Raw genomic sequence first — 10,820 nt, 5'->3', positions numbered from 1 at the left:
GTGACTGTGGGGACCCTCCATCACTCCTCCTGGAACAGAGCCTCCATAAGCACCCAGGGCCCTTGCTGGTCATATTGGGGCCCCAGAAAGAGGGTGGGCAAGGGGATTTGCAGATGCAGACCAGGCCAGCACCCCGTCCCCTGGTAGGAACTCAGAGTCTGGACAGGTCTAGGGGGCAAATGGGAAGGGCGGCTTGGGGAAAGCTGCTGAGGGCTCAGCCGGAGGCCCCAACCTGAGCCTCTTGGTGAGGTACAGTGGGACCTGGACTGAGCGGAGATGGGCCTAATGAGAGGGAACCCCAATGTCTGTATCCTGGGGAGAGGGGGAATCCCAATGTACTTAACTTGGTGGAGGGGGCGTGTGTGTCCTAGGGAGAGGGGACCCCAATGTCTATCCTGGAAGTAGGAACCCTGATGTCTGTATCCTGGGGAGAAGGAACCCCAATGTCCATATCCTGAGTGAGAGGACCACAGTATGTGTGTCTGGGCAGAGGGGACCTCAATATCTATCCTGGAGAGCAGGGACCCCAATATCTGTATCCTAGGGAGCAGGGTACCCTATGTGCATATCATGGGGAAAGAGGACCCCGATATCTGTATCCTGGAGAGCAGGGACCCCAATGTGTATCTAGGGAGAGGGAACCCCGATGTCTGTCTCCTGGGGAGAGGGGACCCCCAGGGTAGTCTAAGCCCCTGCATGGGAACCTTCCGTCCTACCTGCCTTGGGTGCCAAGAGCAGCACCCAGAGGGTCCAAGCCAGAGCGCAGCTCCTGGTGCCCATGGTGGGGGCTGGCGGTCGTGCTGGGTGGGCACCACTGCCGCTCCCCGGGGCCGGGGCTTATGTAGCAGGAGGCCTTGGCTCGGGGCCCAGCCTGGCACTTGGGCGCTGCCCACTCCCGCCCACCACGTGTTTGCTCTCCTGGAGGAAGGGCCCCGCCCTGCAGCTGGGCTGAAGGTGCTAGGGGTGCAGCCAGGGGACCCCTGCTCCCTGGAAGGGCGTGGTCACCTGGGTACCCCCAGGACCCACACTCAGCCAGGCCATGGGGCTTGGCTTCTGTTCAGAGGTGCGTCACAGGTGCAGGGTTGGGGGACCACAGCCCGAGGCACCCTCCAGCTGTGTCACCTGGAACCCATGGTCCTCCAGGGCCCCAGCACTGCCCAGCACCCTGTCCTGTGCTGACCAGAGGCCCAGACAGGCCAGTGTGACCCCAGACCTCCTGAGCACTGCTCAGGAGTCCCAAAATGTTTCCATGCACTGGGGTGTCTGGTCACCTGGCCCTTCTACTCCTGGACAGCCTAGCATGGCCCCTCGTCCCTGCTCTGTTGCCTGGGGCCACTGACTGCCCAGAGGGACCCTGTTGACCACCTGATGGGGACCCTGACAGCCATGTCGGTCCTGGCTGTGGTCAGTCAGAGACTGGGGCCTGTAGCCGAGGAGAAAGTACAGAGCTGGGCGAGGGCACAGAAAGGGATTCAGGGTTAGGTGAGGGTGTTGGGGCTCAAGGAAAGGTTTGGGGTCTCAGGTAAGAATTTTGGGGATGGGCCCGGAGAGATAGCACAGCGGCGTTTGCCTTGCAAGCAGCCGATCCAGGACCAAAGGTGGTTGGTTCGAATCCCGGTGTCCCGTACGGTCCCCCGTGCCTGCCAGGAGCTATTTCTGAGCAGACAGCCAGGAGTAACCCCTGAGCACCGCCAGGTGTGACCCAAAAACCAAAAAAAAAAAAAAAAAAAAGAATTTTGGGGTTTCAGGTAAGGGGTTTGGGGTCTCAGGTTATCAGGTAAGGAATTTGGGGTTTCAGGTAAGAATTTTGGGGTTTCAGGTAAGGAAGATTTGGGTCTCAGGTAAGAGGTTTGAGGGCTCAGGTAAGGGGTTTGGGATTTCAGGTTCTCATGTAAATGATTTGGGGTCTCAGGTAAGGGGTTTGGGGCTCAGATAAGATTTGGGAGTTTCAGGTATGGGATTTGGGGTCTCAGGTTCTCAGATAAGGGATTTGAGGTCTAGGGTAGGAATTTAGGGGTTTCAGGTAAGGGGAATTTGGGTCTCAGGTAAGGGGTTTGAGGGCTCAGGTAAAGGGTCTGGGGTCTTAGGTAAGGAATTTGGGGTCTCAGATAGGAATTTTGGGGTTTCAGGTAAGGGGTCTCAGGTTCTCAAGTAAGGGGTTTGAGGGCTCAGGTAAGAATTTTGGGGTTTCAGATAAGGAGTTTGAGGGCTCAGGTAAAGGGTTTGGGGCTCAGCTAAGATTTTGGGGTTTAGGTAAGGGGTTTGGGGTCTCAGGTTCACAGGTAAGGAATTTGGGGTTTCAGGTAAGATTTTTGGGGTTTTAGGTAAGGGAGATTTGAGTCTCAGGTAAGGGGTTTGAGTGCTCAGGTAATGGAGTTTCAGGTTCTTAGGTAAGGGATTTGGGGTCTCAGGTAAGGGGTTTGGGGCTCAGGTAAGATTTGGGAGTTTCAGGTAAGGGGTTTGGGGTCTCAGGTAAGGGTTTAGGGGCTCAGGTAAGGGGTTTGAGGGCTCAGTAAGAGATTTTGGGTTTCAGGTAAGGGGTTTAGGGGCTCAGGTGAGGGGTGTGGAGCCTCAGGTAAGAGGTTTGAGGCTCAGGTAAGGGTTTGGGCACAAGTCAGGGTTTCAGGGTTCCAGTGAGGGGTTCGTGGTTCCAGCCAGAGGTTCAGCCTCAGGACTCGGCTCCTCTAGGACTGAGACTGGGGGACCCCACCCGTCTGAGCCTGCCCACCTGGCCTGGGGGGGTGGTGGTGGTGGTGGAAGGGAGCAGCAGGGTCCAGGCAGGTGGGCTGGGTCGCTGCTGAGACACCGGATGCGGCGTGCTTGGTGCCTGTTTGCTTTTCCCATTTACATCTTCACACTTGAGGGAGCCGAGAACAGACGCAGCAGGAAGCCGGCCTGCCGGGAAGGGAAGGGAAGGGAAGGGAAGGGCCGGGGCCTCCCGCAGCTCCGGGGACGTGCCAGGAACTGTCTTCGGTGGGCGGGTGATGGTGCCTGACCGGGAGCACTGCAGCAGGGGCTCAGCCTCCCTTTCTGTCTGTCCCACAGGCAGACCCCAGCGGACCCCCCCGTGGGTTGGAGCTTTGGGGTCCCTAAGGGAGGAGTAACCGAGAAGTAGCCACCTGGCTCAGAGCCCCTTTGTTCCTGCCTGTGTGAGCTCATTTGCAGAGTCAGTTTGGGGTCCCAGTTGTAACCCGGTTCATGGCAAAGGCAGTTTCTCCCCCATGGACCCCACCATACTGTGGGAACGGATGTACTCCAAAAAAACCCTCTCTCCATTCTTCCCCCTCCCTTCTTCCCTCCCTCTTTCCCCCCCCCCCTCTTTTTTTGGGTGGGGGTTGGATCACATCCGACTGTGCTCATGGGTTACCCTGGCTCTGTGCTCAGAAGTCACTCCTGGCAGGCTCAGGGAACCATATGGGATGCCGGGAACTGAACCCGGATCCATCCCAAATTGGCAGTGTCCAAGGCAAATGTTCAGGCTATCACTCTGGTCTCTCTCTCTCTCTTTCTCTCTCTCTCTCTCTCTCTCTCTCTCTCTCTCTCTGTCTCCTCTCTCCTCTCTCTCTCCTCTCTCTCTCCTCTCTCTCTCTGTCTCCTCTCTCTCTGTCTCTCCCTCCTCTCTGTCTCTCTGTCTCTCTCTCTGTCTCTCTCTCTCTCTGTCTCTCTCTCTCTCAACCCAGACTGGCCACATGTAAGGCAAACCCACTCCCCTGCTGTGCTCCAGCCCCTCCCCTTGTTTTTTTAAGAATTATTTTTGTAAAATCACCCCACACACCACAAAATTCTTCTGTGTTTTGTTGTTTGTTTGTTTGGGGTCACACCTGGCTGTACTCAGAATTTACTCCTGATTCTGTACACAGGGGTCACACCTGGTAGAGTTTGGGAGGCCATATGGGTGCTGGAGATCAAATCTGGGTCAACCTTATGCGAGCAAGTTGATGCTACCCACTGCACTATCTTTCTGGCCCCAAATAGTTTCCCCTTTCAGCCTTTGAAGTCTTTATGGCTTCCAAGATGTCTTTGCTCATTCCCAAACCTTACACTTTCTATCATCTCATCTTTGAGATCTCTGCTGCCTCATGTCTGATACTGAATATCTCGTGAACTTTGTCATTGAAGTTGTACTTTTCACCCCAGAATTAGTTTTTAAAATATTTTTGTGTGGGGCTGGATAGATAGCACATTGGTAGGGCATTTGCCTTGCACACGGCTGACCTAGGACTGATAGTGGTTTGATTCCCAGCATCCATATGACCCCCGAACCTGCCATGACCAATTTCTGATCACAGTGCCAGCAGAACCCCCGAGAGCTGCCGGATGTAATCCAAAACCCAAAAAAAGGGGCTGGAGAGATAGCATAGACGTAAAGCGTTTGCCTTGCATGTAGAAGGATGGTGGTTTGAACCCTGGCATCCCATATGGTCCCCCGAGTCTGCCAGGGGTGATTTCTGAGCGTAGAGCGTAGAGTAGCCCCTGAGCGCTGCCGGGTGTGAACCCAAAACAAACAACAAACAAACAAAGATATTTTTTTGTTTTGTTTGATAGTTGGTTTTGTCCATGGCTCATTTCCTTGAACTCCTTCCATGCTTTTCCTACATTTTCCTCTAGCTCTTGGAGATACTGTTAATGTAGAGCCTTTGTCTAGTAACAGCGATATCTAGGTTTCCTCTGGGATGATTTTGGTAATTAACTGTGTTCCCTTGAGTGGGTTGTATTTTCTTATTTCTCTGTAAGCTTTATCACTAAAATAAATAAATAAATAAATAAATAAATAAATCAGTGTGAGAAACAAAGAGTTGTTGATAGTTGAGTTTCAATATTACAATGTTCCAACACCCATCCTTCATCAGTGTAAACTTTGGCAGTTTTTAATTGAAAATTGGGTGTTTTGGGGCCAGAGAGATAGCGCAGCGGTGTTTGCCTTGCAAGCAGCCGATCCAGGACCTAAGGTGGTTGGTTCGAATCCCGGTGTCCCACATGGTACCCCGTGCCTGCCAGGAGCTATTTCTGAGCAGATAGCCAGGAGTAACCCCTGAGTGCTGCTGGGTGTGGCCCAAAAACCAAAAAAAAAAAAAAAAAAAAAGAAAAGAAAAGAAAATTGGGTGTTTTGATTTTTTCTCTTTTTTTAATTTTTTGTCTTGATTGTTTTAATGTATGACTCTAAAGATCGATTTTCCCTGTATCTCATGTTTTGCTGTTTATTTCCTTCTTTTCTCTTTCTTTCTTCTTTATTACTTTATTTTTCTCCCTTCCTTTTTCTTTCTTCTGTCTCTTTTTCTCTCTCCCTCTCCTTTTCTTTCCTTTTTTTTCTTTCCTTCTTTCTATCTTTATTTCTTTCTTCTTTCTGTCTTTTTTCTCTCCCTCTCCTTTTCTTCCTTCCTTCCTTCCTTCCCTTCTTTCTTTTTTCATTTCTTTTCCTTCTTTCTTTTTTTCTTTCCCTCCCCCTCCTTTCCTCCCACCCTCCCTCCCTCCCTTCCTCCCTTCATCTCTTCCTCCCTCCCTCCCTCCGTCCCTCCCTCCCTCCCTTCCTTCCTTTCTTTCGTTCAAAAGATGTAATGGTCCGGGGCCGGGAGAGATAGCACAGTGGCATTTGCCTTGCAAGCAGCCGATCAGGACCAAAGGTGGTTGGTTCGAATCCCGGTGTCCCATATGGTCCCCTGTGCCTGCCAGGAGCTATTTCTGAGCAGACAGCCAGGAGTAACCCTGAGCATCGCCGGGTGTGGCCCAAAAACCAAAAAAAAAAAAAAACCAAAAAAAAAAAAAAAAAAAAAAGATGTAATGGTCCATTTGTTCTGAGATTTCGTTCAAACCCATTTTGCTCATTTCCATACTGTGCATGACGAAGACAGTCTTTCTTCCTCTGGCCTGTGTTCAGGTGCTGGTTGGGTATCGTCCCGGAATAGCAGCAGCTTTCCTGACCCTTTCAGCCTAGCGCTGCGGTGGGACCGTCCCCAAATACTTCAGAGACTGGCTCTGAGCATAGGGACCGGCCCAAGGTGAAACTTTTCCAGGCATGACCATGAGCGAGTCCAGCTCAAGAGCTCTTTTATCTGATATGTGTCTGATCTGTATCTGATATGTGTCCACACATACACACTTATACGTAGAGCTCTGGCCTGCAGCCTTCTTGCAGTTCTTACGAGTGTGACATTTGTCTTCCCTAGTGCCCTAGGGACCTTCTGACAGGTTAGGACACTTAGAGAGGAATTTGCAAATATTCTTTGATCATTCTAGATTTTTGTTGTTGTTGTTGTTGTTGTTGTTGTTATTTTTGGGCCACACCTAGTGGTGCTCAGGGATTACTCCTAGCTCTGTGCTCAGGAACCACTCCTGGCGGGCTCAGGGAACTGACGGGATGCTGGGGATCGAACTCTACAACATGCAAGGCAAGCACCCTTCCCACTGTACTCTCTCTCCAGCCTTGGGGTGAGAGTTTGAGGGTCAATGCTCATTCTCTGGGGGCTGTGGAGAGCGAGGAAACACGGTGAGACTGTTTCCATTTCCTGCCATTCTGAGGGGACTTTGTGGCTGAGCCTCATCCAGCCCTCAGCCAGAGCTCTCTCCGTTTCTTCTATTTTCTTTCCACTATTTCTGGCTCAGGGTGCTGGTGCGAAATGAGCTTAGAACTTCCCGGTTCTCATGTTCCCCAAACCTGGGGCCCTTCAGGAGAGTGGCCCCAAGGGCAGAAGCTTTGACCCTCTGCTGAGATGAGTGTGGAGCATTGAGGGGTGCCCACAGGGTGTCCTGGACCTCTCCCACCTCCTGCTGGCGCCCTCCAGACTTTCCCCACAAGGGAAGAGGAAAGAAAATGGGCAGAATTGCACCCAGAGAGGCAGTGGTCTCCGCACCGGCCACTGGGCCCCACGTCAGACTCAGGCTCCGCTGGGGTCCTTGTGCAGTGCCCCCTTAGCTGCAGACAGGGCAGGCGTGGGTGAGGGACAGGATGGGAAGCCGTGGCACAAAGGGACCCGAGCCATTGCCAGCTCCAGGACTGCGACGTGGCCTGGCTGGCACATCCCGGGACAGAGAAGCTCCTGGACACAAGTTCAGCATGGCTTGGGTCTGGCGGCCGCTCTGCGGTTTGGAGGGTGGGGCTGCCCGTCGGTCCAGCAAACAGTGACCCTGACCCACTTCCGGGAGACGCCCCAGCTTCTGGGCGAAGGAGCACGTCCAGCATAATCTGGAAAATGCGCACGAGCTCCGGATGTGGGGGCGGCATTGGTGCGGACTCAAAGGGGAGGTCTGTGTCCAGGCACGGGGCCCGCACTTGTCACCTGCCTACACCTTTTACCTGTCTGCTCCTGATCACACCTGCCGGCACCTGTCTCCTGTCTGCACTTGCTCACTCCTGCCCACATCTGACACCTGCCTGCACCTGATCTCACCTGACCATACCTGCCACCTTGCACAAGTTACCCACACCTGTCACCTGCCTACTTGTCCACACTTAACCCACCTGCCTACACCTACCTGCACCTGCACCATCAGAGCTACAGGGCACAGAGAGACAGTACTGCAGGGATCACCGAGAACAGGGAGACTGTGCAGCCGGGGTGGGCCACAGCAGCAGGAAGGCCAGGCCGGGCAGTGGTGCTGTCCCTGGCAACTCCAAGCTGAGTGGGCAGTCTCACAGGCAAGAGAGGCATCGCCCTGCTCTGTGCCCCACCTGGTGTCCCTCGAGGACCAGCCCCAGCCCCAGCCCAGGGGTACGGAGCAGGAGAGGGCAGATGGACATAGGCCTCGGCATTTACTCAGGATTAGAGGCGCTTGCAGAGCAAACAGCAGGTGGGCGCGTCCTGTCCCCCGAGATTAGCCGGGTCGGCACGAACAGGCTCCAGGATCCACACTTGGCACAGTGCCCTCAGGGCAGGGGGCGCGTCCTGTCCCCCGAGATTAGCCGGGTCGGCACGAACAGGCTCCAGGATCCACACTTGGCACAGTGCCCTCAGGGCAGGGGGCCGCGTCACCCTGACCATGACCCACTGACGCCACCAGTCCTGCGCAGGGCCCTGGACACGTCTCCACACGCAGGTCCGGCCAGGCCTGGGGAGTGTCCTGGGGCCCACCTGGGCGTATCTTCAACCTGTGGGGCCCCACATTCTGGAAAGCGGGCACAGTGAGACCAGGTTCTGCCTCTGCCTCTGCCGAGGGCCCAGGATCGGGACACAGCTGCCGCCTTAGTGCTCGGAGCTTAGGGCAGGAGCCTCCAAGCGCACACACGACTCTAGGGACAAGATGCCACAGTGCTGTGCGGGCACAGGAGGACACATCAGGCTAGCCCAGCGCTGACGGACAGGGAAGTGGTCACTGGCCGGGTGGGGGGACAGGAGGGCGTGGGTGTCAGGTGGAGTGAGGAAGGCCAAAGGTGAGGGAGGTCAAAGGTGAGGGAGATCAAGGGTCACGGAGGTCGGGTGAGGTTCAGGTGGTCAGTCTCTCCCTGGCCAGACTCTGAGCGGCCCCACCACGTTGCAGGCAGACTCAGCTATTGGCCCCTGCAGTCCTGGCCTGGGTGAGCTGGAACCTGGTTCGGCTAGACAGTGACCACTCGAGGTCCAAATGCCCAATTTCTGCCACTTCCGAGCCATTCGCTGTGGAACCTCCCCCAGGGCCACCGCTGGAGTCTGAGAGAGTCATCAAGTTCTGATAATGACGGTGAGGCCACCCCAGGATCCTCCCAGGCACTGTCGCATCCTCCTCTTCCTCTTCTTTCTCCTCCTGTTCCTTCCCCTCTTCCTGCTCGTCTTCCTCCTCCTCCTCGTCTTCCTCCTCCTTTTCCTCTTCCTCACATGACAGGACCATGTTTCCCTCCGCCACTGACCACACCTGTAGCAGCTGCCCTCTTCCTGCTGTTCTTCCCTGCCTGTCGCTCCCGTCCAGGACTCCCGGCCCCGTTTCCCGGCATGGCCTCATTACTCCAGGCTGTGTCTGATGGGTGTGTAAGGCCTTGCGGTTCAGCGCCCTCTCTCTGAGCCTGGGCTGCTCAGTGTCTGGCCTAAAAGGCAGTGTCAGGAGTCCTGAGTTATGAGGCTGGACTTGTCTGTTCTGACCAAAGGGGGGGGGGTCCCAGGGGCTGCTGACTCACCAGCTTGGTGAGTCTTCCCTTCCTGGTAGACAGAACCCCAGCCCTTAGCACTGAGATCACCTCAGCCCTGAGAACTGACTCTGCCCTGACCTGACGGTGTGCTTTGGGGGGTGGGGGGGAACAGAGGCCAGGAGCCTCCAGGGCCCCTCAGTCCCTGAATCCCATGTCCTTTGGGCCCTTCTCTGGCCGCCCAGTGGTTCAGTGACCCTGGATGCCGACAGTCTCACAGGCAGAACAGAGAACCCAACTTGATTCCTAGGAAGTGTCACCCTGGCCAGCCCTGGCTAAGTTCCCCCCACCCTGCCTGCTGTTCCCATGGGAGCCGCCGGCCAAGCAGGTGGCCTGGGTGACCTTGGTGACCACACCCGACCCTAGTTCCTCCCGGCAAGGAGCTTTCGTAACTGGGCCAGGGGCTGCGGGAGGGGCCGACTCCAGTTACTTCCTGCTGCACCCCGGTTCCGGGCAGGGGGCCCTCTCCCTGGGGGTTGGGGATTAGCTGGACGAGGCTGCCCAGACACCTGATCCTCAGGGGGGGCCAAGCTCCGGTCAGGTCAGACGGTCACAGAGACAGACAAGAGCCCGGAACTTCCTGCTCTGCCTCACCCCGTCTGGGGGCCCCTGGGTGTGGGGGTCACAGGGTCCCAGTTGGTGGCGGACCGGAAGGGCTAGGAGATCCTGGGACTCAGGAAGGGCAGCTGTGGGTCTACTGGACGGACAGATGGGCGGGAGGGCAGGAGGGTAGCGGTGCCCATGATGCCCTCCACAGTGCAGGGCTGTCCTGACAGACCCAGGGGACTCCAGCCTTTTGATGTGGCACCGCCATGGTGGTCAGACACAGGGACTCCTGGCTGAGCCTGGCCTCCGGCCTACCTCTCACAGCCAGCAGGGCTTATCCCCTGCTCTACTGGGGGAGATGTGGCCCCCCCAGCACCAACATGGCCCTGAGCCCCTTTCCACATTCAAGGGGGGGCTGCCATAGGCACGCCTGACCCAGCTGCCCACCCCACCAAGGGCATCAAACCAACTCTGAGTCCCCAGGCATTTGGACGGGAGAAGGGAGTCACCCCTGGGCAAGTCCACTCACGTGGCTGAGCTAACTCACGTCTGTGAATGCATACATGTACACATGTGTTCATAGAGAGGCTCACGTGTGTACGCGCATAGAGTTGTGTCATGAGCCTGAAAGATGACAGACCCTCTTTCTTTTGTGTTTTGTTTTGTTTTGTTTTGTTGGGTCACACCTGGTGGCACTCAGGGGTCACTCCTGACTCTGCGCTCAGAAATTGCTCCTGGCTAGCTTAGGGAACAATATGGGATGCTGGGCATTAAACCCACATCTGTGCTGGGTCAGCTGCATGTAAGGCAACACCCGACTCCTTTGCTACCACTCTGGCCTGGACAGACCCCCCTTCTTTTATGTTTTGTTTTGTTTTGTTTTGTTTTAGGTCACACACAATGGTGCTCAGTGGTTATTCCTGACTCTGACAGTGATCAGGGGACCCAATGGGGTGCCGGAGTTTGAAGTTGGTTTGGATGCTTGCAAGGCAAGCAACCTCCCCCTGTGCTATGTATGGCCTTGGTCCCCAATAGTCTGTCTATCTGTCTGTCTGTCCCCAGACCCCCTCATACCAGGTGCATTTACCGGGTAACTTGGTCCCCAGACCTCCAGGCTGAAAGACCACACAGAGCCACAAGTGCAAATGCTCCCAATGTATTTGTCACACCAGGACCTGGGCTT

This window comes from Suncus etruscus, chromosome 9, assembly GCF_024139225.1.
Source record: "Suncus etruscus isolate mSunEtr1 chromosome 9, mSunEtr1.pri.cur, whole genome shotgun sequence".
Lineage (NCBI taxonomy): Eukaryota > Metazoa > Chordata > Mammalia > Eulipotyphla > Soricidae > Suncus > Suncus etruscus.
Note: the sequence above shows the minus strand (reverse complement) of the source record.